Raw genomic sequence first — 13,957 nt, forward strand, 5'->3', positions numbered from 1 at the left:
TTGGAGGAAACAGGGACCTCCCTGGCCAACAACTCACTGGAAGGTATCCCATCCCTGCCACTGAAATTTTTCTAGTAGAAATCTATGTCTTCTGGATGGGCCATTATCAAAAAGAGTAGGCTTTCATATGTCTTATTCAGAATACCTTGAATTTTGATTGGCCCTGTCCCTATCCTTCTTTTACTCAATTTCTTCCCCTGGCCTTGCTTAGGCTATTACATTCCATGTAATCTGTTCTTCTACTTGCATATATTAAATACTATCCCCTTAAGTCTTTCCCTCTCCTCCCTTATAGTCTTTTTCTAGCTTATAGGATTCTGCTACTGATTTTTGGTTGAAGCTACCACACAAGTCTAAACATTGTAGCTAGTATTCACATATGAGAGAGAACAGGCAATGTTTGCCTTTCTGGGCCTGGGTTACCTTACTTAGTACAAGCCTTTCCATATCCATCCATTTACCTGAAAATTTCATAATTTCATTTTTCTTAACCACTTAATAGAGCTCCACTGTGTAAATGTACCATATTATAATTATCCATTCACCTGTTAAGGGACATCTAGGCTGGTTCTATTTCCTAGCTATTGTGAATAGAGCAGCAATAAATATGGTTGTGCAAGGATCTCTAAGGTAGTGAGAAGAGTCATTAGGATATAGGCCTAGGAGTGCTATAGCTCGATCATATGATAAATCTATTTTTAGCTGTCTCAAGAACCTCCACTCTGATTTCCATAATGGCTGTACCAGACTACCTACATTCCCACCAACAGTATAGGGTTCCCTTTTTCCATATCATTGCCAACATTTATTATCATTTATTTTGTTGATGATTGTCATGTGGCAGGAGTGAGTGGAATCTCAAAGTAGTTTTAATTTGAGTTTCCCTGATGATTAAGGATATAGAACACATTTAAAAATGGTTGTATGACATCTGTATTTCTTCTTTTGAAACTTTCTATTTAATCCCATAGCCCATTTTTAATTGGGTTGTTTGATTTCTTATTTTTTTTTTTTTGAGTTCTTTTTATACTCTGGAGATTAATCCTATGTCAGATGTATAGCCTGTAAAGATTCTCTCCCATTCTGTACATTGTCTCTTTGCTCTATTCACTGTATTTTGCTGTACAAAAACTTGTAATTTCATGAGATTCCAGTAGTTGATTAGTGCTTTTCTTTCCTAAGCAATTGGGGTTATATTCAGAAAGTCATTGCCTATGCCAATATGTTGAAGGGTTTTCCCTACTTTACCCTGTAGTTATTTCAGAGTTTCAGGTCTGATATCAAGGTCCCAGATCCATTTGGACTTGAATCTTGTGCATGGAGAAAGACAAGGATCTATTTTCATCCTTCTACATATAGATATCCAGTTTTCCCAGCACCACTTGTTGAAGAGGCTATTGATGTTAAGAGTTATTATTGAAAGGGTTGTGTTTATTCTTGCCATTATTCTTGCTTTGTAGTGCTTTCTGTTTTCCCCTATAATCTCTTGTTTTATCTGTTATTTGAGTATGATTTATTTTTTCATGTTTCCTCATGTGTGTGCTTTACATTCTCTTCAGTGTGAAGGAATCCTTCAAGAATTTTCTGTAGAGCTGGCTTAGTTGTCATAAATTACTTTAACCTTTTTTTTTTGGTGTTGTTGTTACTATTGTAATGTCTTTATTTCTCCTTCAATTTGGATAGAGAACTTTGTAGGATAAAGTAATCTTGGTTGACAGTTGTTATCATTCAGAACTTGGAATACATCATTCCAAGTCCTGTGGCTTTGAAAGTTTGTGTTGAGTATTCTGCTGTTAACCTGATGGGTTTTCCTTTATAGGTGACTTGCTTTTTACCTCTAACTGCTTTCAATTTATTTTCTTTGGTTTATGTGTTTTGTAGTTTTATTATAATATGAGGAGGAGAGGTTGTTTTCAGGTTTTGTCTGGTGTTCTAAAAGCTTCCTCTGGCTCTGCATTGGCATTTTTTTTCTCATTTTCCAGAAAATTTTCTTGTATGATTTTGTAGAGAGCACATACTATGACTTTGGATTAAATTCCTCTCCTCCTACCATACCCTTGATTCTTGTTAGATATTTACATAGTGTCCCAAATACCTTGCAATTCCCATTCATTCATTTCTATTAGCTTGTCTTTCTCTTTGTTGGATTGTATTAGATCTGCCACCTGGTCCTCTAGTTTCTATATTCTGTTCTTTTCTTCATTCATTCTACTGGTGGGACTTTCCACTGAGATTTTTATTTGACTTACTGTGTTTTTCAGTGCTAGCATTCCTGTCTTTTTTTTCCTTTTGTATTTATATTTCCTTACTCATTTCTTGTAATGACATTCTTATTTCATTAAGCTGGTTTCTCGTGTCCTCTTGGAATTCCTTCAGTAGTTTGTTTTTCTCTGTAATTCATTTGTTTGCTTCTGTGATTCCTTTAATTTTTTGTTTGATTTCTTTGAGTATAGATAAATCTTTTTTTTTAAATCTTTGTCAGGTATTTCATCGAAACCAATCTTACTGGAGGTCATTTATGTTGGATTCATAATTGTCAGTGAGATTGTATTTTCTTGATTCTTTGCATTTCTTGTATAATAATGTAGTGATTTTTGCATACTGAGTTGATTTGATGCTTTGGTTTGCTAATGATGTGCAATGCTCTTAGACTTTTAAATCCAACTTTATTTACCTTCAGATTATGAGTTTAAGGTTCCAAGTGTAGCTTTTGTACACCAATCTAACCACAGAAGTAATCCTACATGTTGTGTTTACCTACTATTAAAGTATTCTATTGGCTGGGAGGAACAATTTACTGGCAAGATTCTAAAATTCAACTGAGCAATATGCACATTCAATTAAAACCAGCACAGAGTATGTGAGTGTGGGGATTGAAACAGATAACCTTATAAAGCTAAAATCCCTAAGGGTATGCGATGCTCTACACCCTTAATCCTGTCAGCTGGGAGGTTGAGATCTCTGTTCTGAAATGGGTTCCAGGCCAGTCTGGGTTTGAATCAGACTCTGGCCCCAATAATTACAGAAGAAAAAGAAAAATGCCTTATGAATCTGAAAGCATCAAAGGCAACAATAGTTAACCCCCAAATGCAATTTAATTGAGAATGGTAAAGTCACACACAAATATGAAACCCATAACCTGCCCTGACATGGAAATGGAGAGTATCACTTCCAATTCAAGTCTCTGTACCCTGTTTTTTTGTTAGTCAGCCTCCTTGCCTTTTGGGATGGTTTACAAATCTCACCAATGCTGGGTGCTCATCTCAATCCCTCCTTGTTGTGCTGTGAATCTGGTGTTCTGATCAGCTGTGCTGGAAGCCCTGCCACTGGGGGCTGACTGCATTCCCTGGAGGTTTGTGGTTCTGATGGTTGAAGGGTAGGAGGGTGCAGGATGTCTGGAGTTGTAGATGAACTGCTCAGCTGATCCTGCCTCTATCCCCTTCAGGTTGTCTCTGCTGTCTCTCCCTCAAGTTTCTTGATGTTGCAATGAGGCTTAAGAAATTGGAAAATCCCATTGTTTGGCCTCTGCTCCTGCAGCTTGGTGGCTCCAGGTCAGGTGGGTATAAGGATTCATGTGGATTGTGGCTATGAGTGCCTGCATGGGATTCTGGTGCACTTCTTCCTCTCTGGTAGATCCTGGTCTCTCCTGCTTCTCTGCTGTGGCCAATAACAACCTATACACCTTCACTTTTCAGAAGAAAAGTATATTTTGCTGTGGTCTTGCTTAAATCCCTCCCTAGGCTGGTTTGGTTTGACTCCTATGCAGCCATCTTACCTGGAAGTGTTTGCTTTTCTTGAATAATTTTTAAATTCAATTAAAAATATAGAGTCCTCCATTATATTTTAAAAGGTAAAAAAGAGATATAGCTGAAATTTGGGAATGAGCCATCAGGTAATGCTGGACAGTATAAATAGCACTTTGATGTAGGCCTAAAAGTGACAGGACAAAAGAGTACTTTCATCCATTTATGCATGCTTTATGTTATAAAAGTGTCTTCTCAAAAGTTTTTTTTTTTTTTTTTTACTTCTTTTCTCTCAACTTGAAGTTCCATAGAGCCTGTTTCTCTTCACAAAAATTTCTTATCCTGGATTGGAAAATGTCACTATTGGCAATGAAATACTCCATGTGGACAAAGTGTCAAGTGGCTCTTGACTAGCTCTGGAGGCTCCAGCCTAAAGGATAAAAGGAAATATTTGAAGGGAAGATGGTTGATGCAGTAAATAAATTTGACTGGCATTAAGTATTTAATGTGATGGTGCCTCCATGAATCCAGTACATCAAATGCACAATGGCATAGTATCCATTTGGGCTTTACAGTAATTCTGACAGACCCCAACTGGGTTGCATGGCATTAAATTACAAGTGACAAATTCTGATAGACCTGTCAGACTGAGAAGGTTTACTTTAAAGCAAACAGAAAATGCCTTTGGTTCTTTTATTTATAAGGTAATGTTCAGTTGAGAGAAGAGGAGAACCAGTGTGGTATATTTAAAGGTGCTAGAATCCACCAGTCTTGGGTTTAAATTATTGGTATTATTACTTTTAATTGTGTTATCTTTGAACAAATTATTTTACCTTCCTGAGCCTTTATTTATTAATGATATAATGTCCATAACCTATATCTGAGGCTTTTATAAGGTAATTTTTGAGAGAAAAAAGAATATCTGAGTTGAATTCAGGTAATTTACTCTTAACTATTCTTGAGACCTACAACTATAGGAGTTTGAAAGATGAGTATTATTTACCCTGATAGTCATTTCATTGTCTTTGTTTGTTTGTTTGTTTTTGTTTAATGAGGTTGAGCCTCACTCTAGCCCAGGAAGACCTGAAATTCATCATGTAGTCTCAAGGTGGCCTCAGACTCACAGTGATCCTCTTACCTCTGCCTCTCAAGTGCTGGGATTAAAGGTGTGCACCTCCACATCTGACAGCCATTTCATTTTCAAAGTTCAATGCTTTGATTCAACAGACAAGGGAAAGGTTAAACACTGCCATAGGACAGGCTTCCTAGAACTGGAATGGAAGATGGAATTTGAGTGTAGGATATTTGTTGTAGAGGGTATATTGCAGGGCTAACCAGCCATTAAGCAGAGGTAATGTTGAACAGAAGGTTGATGTGCCATGCATTTCTGACAGAAGACTCATGCAACCCTAGGGATAGCTATGAAACAGAGATGGCACTTCAAAAGGACTTACACTGAAGAGAGGGAGATGTGTCTTCCTTACCTGCAAGAGCTGGTGATTGGCTGCAGCTGCCTTTGAGCAAGACAGCTCCTTCAGGACAAGTGTGATTTCCAGAGAGGATATTAAGCTGTGAGCCATAAAGAGACAACATTGTTGACAGCTAGAGGATGAGTGCTTTTGTTCTGTGTAATCTGCACTCAGCACCAGTTGGTTCCATTGCTTCATATAAGAAGTTGATGACATCTGGGACAGGCTTTGTTGAATTATGTTTGGCTGCTTCCTGAGGACAATTAATAAAACAAGGTTGGTATCTTTGTGTAGAATTGGTAAGAAACATTCTGGACTTTTCTGAAGTACCACTCTGGTAAGTAGAAATATTTTTGTTTATAGTGATGTTTTTAGCTAATAACAGAAAATGTCAATATATTTTTACTGGTTTCAATTACACAGAATCAGCAGTTGTGCTTTTAATTATCCATATATTCTCTATGGGATGGGCCAGAAATAAAGATGAGACAGACTAGGGAATACTGAAGGTATAAGTGTGCTCTTAAAATTTGGTCATTTACATTGACTCATGCTTCTTCTAAATTAAAATGGGTATTTTTTCTTTTTATGCATATGTGTGTGTGAATGGAAAAAGGACAACCTCAGGTGTTCTTCTCAGGAGCACCCCCAACTATTTTTTTAGATAGTTTCTTGGAGTTCACCAATTGGGTTTAGACTGGCTGACCAGAAAACTCCATGGGAGTTTGGGATTGTAGGCAAGCATCACCATGCCTGGTGTTGTAGTTGCATCCTTTTTGCTGGGACAAAATACCTGATCAAATGCATTTGATGTGAGAGAAATTGTTATTCTGCTTATAATCCTTAGAGGAGAAACCATGATGGCAGGGGAAAGCATGGCATGAGCAGATGCTGGACATCAATTCTGCCACAACAGGTGGGAAACAGAAGCAAGAAAGTAAGCCAAACTCTGATAAGGAGAAGCTGGCTATAACACCCCTAGACCCATCTCCAACAATACACCTCCACCAGCAACTCTCCACCTTCCAAAGGTGGATCTGAGACCAAGCTTTCAGAATACATGAGTTTATGGCAGACATCTGGTTCAAATCATCATATTTGACATTTTACATGAGTACTGGCAATTGAACTTAAGTCTATATAATTGCAAAGTGTCATAGTCAGTTCTACCTTGATGGATGAACATCTAACCAGACAGTGTTTATGGGAGGAAGAGATTTATTTCAAGCTTACAGATCCAGAGGAAGTTCCATCAATGATGGAAGAAGCTGGATCCCTTTCACAGATCCAAACAGAGCAAACAATTGCAGCAAGAAAAATAACACCAGCATACCCACAGCACCACCAGCAAACATGAACCAGCAGCAAGCAGTATCCCCGGAGCTCAAGCCTTACTGGGCTGGAATTCAGATGTTTCCCCCATTGGCATGCTCCCTCATAGCAGGAGTTGGCCTGCTAGAGATTAAACCTGCAAACTCTATTTTAATAAAACACCTGAGCCTGGGGGAAGTGCATACATTCAAACTACCACAGGGCAAGCATTTTACTCACTAATCTATCCCTACCAATGGGCATCTTTGAGTATGTCTTCCCTCTGGTGGAGATATGCTCTGATAAGTGAGCAAGTGAATTGCATAACGAGCTGAGAACAGATGAGGAAGCCCTTCACTAAGCAGAGTGTTGGTGCATAATAGGACTAAGTGAGAGATGAATGCAATTTTCATGTGTTAGCCTACCATGTGCCAAGTCATGAAGGATGTTCTCAAATTACTGTTGCCCATTGATGTTCCATAATCCCTTTGTGAAATAAAAAGAATTCCTTAATGTCAACATAAAGCCTTTTAATCTTTTCACTGTAACCTTTAATGTATATTTAATCCCAATTTTGCCAATGTATAAAATCTTGTCCCTTTTTCTCTCTGCTGAACATTTTTATATATTTTCATTTGTATAGACAGTATTTATGACTTGTGATATTTCTTTCTCATTATTAGGAAACATGGAACCATTGCACAGATGTGATGCTTAGCTGATCATATTTGCAGATAGGTCTGATCTCATAAACTGCTTCAGTGGGCTTGAATTACAAGACGCAGATAGATGGTGATATTTTCCTTGATTACACATTACACTGTTGTGATGGGAGTGCACATTTTTTTACTTTGGTGAACTGATTTTTTTTTTCTTTCTTTCTGCATTTTTTGCTCTGGTCTGTTTTTGCTTGTTTATTGAAAATGATTTTCTCTCTCTCTCTCTTTCTTTCTTTCTTTCTTTCTCCCTTCCTTCCTTCCTTTCTTCCTCCCTCCCTCCCTCCCTCCCTCCCTCCCTCCCTCCCTCCCTCCCTCCCTCCCTCCCTCCCTTCCTTCCTTCCTTCCTTCCTTCCTTCCTTCCTTCCTTCCTTCCTTTCAAGTGCCAAGGCCATGTCAAACATTGCTTTAAGCACTGTACATTCAGTGAGAAAGAAAGCACAAGCTTGTGTTTTCATGTATCTTACATTCTATTGAAGGAAGACAGAATAGGTGCTGTAGATCAGTGAGACTATGCTGTGATTTCCTTTCTGTGATTGGGGAAGTTCACTGAGAATGATCTGTTCCAGGTTCAATCAGTTTTCCTCAACATTCATTGTGTCATTCTTTCTTACTGCTGTGTAGAATTCCATTGTGTAGATATACCACATTTTAATTATTCATTCTTCTAGTGATAGACATCTGGGTTGATTCCAGCTCTTAGCGATTATGAATTGAGCCACTATAAACATGGTTGAGCAAATCTCTCTGGACTGTGGTTTAAAGGTTTTAGGGTACTCCATATTGCTTTCCAAAGAGGTTGTACCATCTCACATTCCCACCAACAGTGGATGAGGGTTCCTAATTCTCCACATCCTTGCCAGCATTTATTTTCATTTGATTTTTTTTGATGTTTGCTATCCTTACAGGGGTATGGTGGAATCTCATAGTTGTTTAAATTTGCATTTCTCTGATGATTAGAGATGATGAACATTTTAAGTGTGTGTTTGCCATTTGTATTTCTTCCTCTGTGAACCGCCTATCCAGTGCTTTGCCCCATTTTGTGAGTGGGCTGATTGACTTTTTATTCATTAGGTTTTTGAGTTCTTTGTCGATTCTAGAGATTAGGCCTCTGTCAGTTGGATAATCAGCAAATATTTTCTCCCATTCTGTGGGTAAACTATTGGCTTTGCTTATTGTATGCTTGTCTGTAAATAAGCTCTTCAGCTTCATGTGATCCCATTGATTGAGTGACTGTTTAAGATTGTGAGTTATTGGTGAAGGAAGACAGGAAATAAACACATAAATAAATAAGAGCTAGTTTGGTTTGATAAGTTCTTTAAAACAGAATATAAAACCTTGCATGGGAATATAGTGAAGGGTTGTAAGTTAGAGGCAGATTCCTCATGGTGGTTGGGTAGATAGGCTGGGATTAAACTAATGTGGATTATATTTGATTTCCAGTTTTATTGGAATTCTATGAGTCAAAGTACAACCATCTATTTTAGATCAGGTACTTTGACTTACTGACTTGACTTTACTGATTTATTGAATTTTTAGCTGTGAGTTTAGGAACCCAAGTTTCATCTAGCTCGAGAAATACTAATATACTTAACACATACCTTGTTTTCCCTATTTGGAAGTAGAGAGGGAAAGTAGAAATTGGCACTCCCATCCAAATTGTCCATCTAGATTTGAGATGATGATATAGTAGGTCTACTTTTAAAGAGAGTGCTTAATAGATGTTTAAGCACTAAGTAGAACAAAATGGATTCAATTTGTGTAGCATGAGAAAGAATTACTCCTAAGGAGAAGCAGATATTGGATAAAAGGAGTCAGGTACTACTTGGAATAACAATACCATATACCAAGTCTACAGAGAAAGAAAAAAATAAAAAAAAAAAGAAAGAAAGTACCAAGAATAAAATCCATACTGAATTTCTGAATTAGTTGAGTAATTTAAAAAGTCATTTGGTAAAGGAACACACCAACGTTCTTGTAGTTATTGGTGACTTAAAGTTGGCATGCATGATAGAAAAATGATTTAAACACCTTGACAGGAGGTATACACCAGTGCAATATTGGCACATAGCCTTGGTGGGTAACCAATAGCTTTCTGACTAGCTAAGAGATCTTCACAGTGTAAAAGAACCCATGTCTGGAATTGGGAATGAGATCAGAATCCTATGGAGACAAAGATTATGCTCTCCAGTGTCAAGCTCTTAATAGTCTTTGGCAATCTGAGAATAGTTACATATGTTTTAAATTAAAACATCTCTATTAACTTATGGAAGTGAAATATATAAAGTATATCTCATAAAAATTAAAGGCACAATTAGGAGTGAATAGATAAGACATAAACTAGAAGAACTTACTCACAAAACATTTACCTTGCAAAGATCTTGTTTCCAGAACATAAAAAGAAACTTAAACTCAGAAATGAAAAAAATAATATAAATTACAAGCATGTCTTAAATTATATCAAAATGATGGCTAAATGGACAAAATTTCTTAAAATGTTTCATCATTAATCATTAGAGCAATGAAAGTTAATTTTAGAGTGTTTATATCACTTGAAGTGATAAAATTAATGGCAAAGACCAATTTGCAACCAAACACTAAATGTATTTGAATATTGAAAGAATTAAAATTTTCCTACATTGCTCATAGCAATGTTAAATGGAAATACTCCTCTAGAATTTTTTTCTTCCAAATGATGGCAAATATATAGAATGCTTTCAAAATTCCCATGCTTGTCTACACAGATGTAAAGATTCTCCTCTTTAGTGTGCTTAAGACCTACGAAAAGAATAAGATGGGTACTTCATTAAATATCATTACAAAAGTCAGTGAGATTTCCCCACTGTCACTGAAAATTTTATCTACCATGTCATGGTCAGTTGGCAACATGGTTTGCTAGGCCTTACAGGTATACTCTAGAAGATTTCAGCAACCCCTGGATAAAAGCCAGCAAGAAAGTGGAAGCCTGAGTCCCACTACTTCAAGGAACTGACTTATTTCAACAACTTGAAAGAAGACCTTCAAGTTATAAATGAGAACTCAGTGCTAGATGTCAGCCTGTGAGACTCCAAGCAAAGAACCCAGTTGTACTTTCCCAGGCTTCAAACCCACAGTAACAGGGAGGTAATAAATGGGTGCTGCTTAAACCTGTCATGTATGTGGTAAATTATCCCACAGAAGAAAAGAATTCTTACATGTCCTCTTTATCACTTTCCTTTGGTTGCAATTTATCCAGTATGTTTCAATGTCAGATCCCATGAATTCTTCTTTTTTTTTTTTTTTTTTCCCACCTCAGTCTCTCTGACAGTCTTCTGTATAAATTCTAAAGCCCTGCTTGGTTTGTTAATAGAGAAGGAAATGAAGTGGCTTTCTGTATTGTGATTTCATTTCATAGTGAAGAGGAATATTATCCTAGTCTCCATAGTCCAAATTCCTGGTTTGAAACCTGTGTGCCCTTGTTTCCAGCCAATGTGCGCCTCATGCATTTGCCTAATGTAATTGCTAACTCAAGGAAAATTGTAACTAGATCCTCTGGGTGATTATTTCCATGAACGAGGTATAGGTACAGTTTATGGTTCTCTTGTCCTATTATCTCATTTTCCCCCAGTATTGAAACTCACTTTGCTACAACTGAGTTTTGGGAGGGTGGGGTAATGCATTAAATTCTTTTTTTCATTTGTTTCTCTGTTTTTAATGGTGCATTACAAACTTTAAGACAGGCTGGATATGATGGAGAATGGAATTTCAAAGGGGAAAGTGCAGAGGGGGAGGGAGGGTATTACCATGGGATATTTTTTATAATCATGGAAAATGTTAATAAAAATTGTGAAAAAAAGGACAGGCTGGGTATGGTGCTGCATGCCTTTAATCCCAGCACTTGGGAGGCAGAGTTAGGATGATTGCCATGTGTTTGAGGCCACCCTGACCCTATATAGTGAATTCCAGGTCAGCCTGGGCTAGAGTGAGACCCTATCTTGAAAAACAACAACAACAAAATCTAAGGCAAATTTGGAAATGTTACAAAGACTTAAAATAGCCAAGCATAAAAAGTGAAAGAGAGACAAATGGGCCTTAAGAGAAGATTCAAAGTGCATTTGTCAAATATACAGATTTAATTAACATGCTTTTAAATTATTTCTATTATTCAATTTTTACTTTTCAAAGCAAGACTGAGTAGATAACTGAATACATATTTCTATCAAGATCAAAAGGCCATCAATAAAAACAGTTTAGAAAATAGCTATTTTTACTTCTTCTCCAACTTCAAGCAAGACTTATGCTCAGATAGGATAGCCAACAATAGTTTTTTTATTCAGTGAGATTTCAGTTACATAGATATGGCTGTGTTCATAGGGTACCCAGTTTGGAGCAGAGTGCTGACTAATGTTTTCTGAGGTGCTGAAGGATTGATTCATAGTGGAACAGTGAAAAGGTTGTTAGAAACAGAGCCAAGGATTTTTACACTTTCTTTACTTGTCCTACTGGTCCATTTGATGGAAGGAAGAATAGATATCTCATTAATAGTTTTTAAAATCTTTGGTTATGTTTGTGTAAGTGAAATTCCATATTTTAAAATCAGCTTACCCAGTCAAGTTTGAGACTATAATTACTGTGTGTGTTTGTGAACAAGTTAAACAGTTCACCTTCCTATGTTTTGACAATGGAAGGCATAATTATAATATGGTACTGTAATTTTTGACTGCTTTATGTACACAAAATTCTGTGGAGGAATTTTTCAGAAGCAATTAAGTCATTAGATGATTTTAAATGAGATTATTGATGTGTCTATAACCTAATCACACATGCAATTAAATGAAGTTTTCTATAACTGGCTGCAGGAAGGGATATCTAAGTGTTATGTATCAACTAGCTTGGTCAAAAACTAAATGTTCATGTTGAAAACATTCCAAGGTGATCTTGGGACAGAGAATGACAGTCTTTAGCATGTGAAAATGGAGCAATCAACTATGAGAAGGATATGAAGTCTTTGGACTTACATCTACAGAGAAATGAGTCCTGCTAATATAACAAGAAATCCTGGAAGAGAACTTGGGCCCGGATGCAAACTTCAGTGGTGGCCAATACCTGCTGAGACCCTGGACATAGAGATAGTCATACTGTGCCTGCTTTTCTGATATGTTACACAATAAGTGCATATTGTTTTAAGCCACTGTGTTTATAGTTACTTCATATATAATAATTGAAAATCAATATGAAAATATTATCTTCATCATACTGAAAATTGCCATGAGAATTGTGAACATTGGTGTAATTTCATTCCATATTAGAGAAGTAGCCAATTCATAATGCCAATAACAAAAAATGCCAGATAATGATAAATAACAGATTGGTGATTGTGCTCTGTAAAGGACAGAGAAATATTACTTTTCAGGTTCTTCAGAAATAGTTTAATTTCTTCAAAATATTTCTGGAAGGGCACTTAAAGAATGATGTGTCTAGGGCTGGAAAGATGGCTTAAGAGTTAAGGCATTTGCCTGCAAAGCCTAATGACCTGGGGAATCCAGGTTCAGTTCCCCACTACCCTTTTTACCCATGTAAAGCCAAGGCACAAAGTGGTGCATGCATCTGGAGTTCATTTACTGTTTCTAGAGGCCTTAGTGCACCCAGTTCCCCCTTTATTTTCTTGCAAATAGAGAAATAAAAATAGATAAGGAGAATGATGTGTCTCTATTTGTATATTTCTATATTTTGGTATATTTGTATATATTTGTCTTTTAATGCATATGTTTAAGTATGATTGATAAATGATGAAACTAAAAAATTTAAAACCTGATAATTTGGGGCTGCAGAGAAGGCTTAGCAGTTAAGGTGTTTGCCTGAAAAGCCAAAGGACCTATGTTCAACTCCTCATGACCCATATATGCCAGGCGCACAAGGTGAAACTTGTGTCTGGAGTTTATCTGAGGCAGCTGGAGGCCCTGGCAGACTCATTCTCACTTTCCTTGCCTCTCTCTATGAAATAAATAGGTAAAAATAAAATAAAAATCCTGATAATTTGTGTTATTTGTATTATTGATTATCATAGAGACATTCTTATAAAAGGGCCTTGAAACACAAGTTTAGGTTCTGTATAGATAGCTTAGTTTTTACATGTGCTTCCTGTGTAGGCATAAAAGTGAGTGAAACTACTGAGTTCAACTCTTCCACCAGCTACATAATTAGCTGGAGTGGCCATTCATATTTGTGAGTGTTTTTTTTGTTTTTTTTTGAGGTAGGGTCTCACTCTAGCCCAGTCTGACCTGGAATTCACTATGGAGTCTCAGGGTGGCCTCAAACTCATGGCGATCCTCCTGCCTCTGCCTTCTGAGCGCTGGGATTAAAGGCATGTGCCACCACGCCTGGCTTGCCATTAATATTTGAAATATTCTTTTCTCCATCTCCAGGAAAACCACATCAGTGAATAATTCATTCATACCCCCTTACACACCCACCACACATACTGATTGGATAAGAGGCCCACTCAGTATGAAGTTAATTTATACCTGGTACTGAGAACCAAATCAGAAGCTTCTGACCTGGAAGGTCATAGATCCTAGAAGGAAGCTTCCATTGTTTTTTAGCTAAGAAGAATTTATGCAGTTATGCCCACAGAAAAATCTAAATGGCTATGCAGATCCCCTTGGATGCTTGTTATTCTCATTCTTGTCTAGAGAATCTGCTTTTGATACATGTTGGCAAGGAGATCAAAAACCTGCCA

This window comes from Jaculus jaculus, chromosome 3, assembly GCF_020740685.1.
Source record: "Jaculus jaculus isolate mJacJac1 chromosome 3, mJacJac1.mat.Y.cur, whole genome shotgun sequence".
NCBI lineage: Eukaryota > Metazoa > Chordata > Mammalia > Rodentia > Dipodidae > Jaculus > Jaculus jaculus.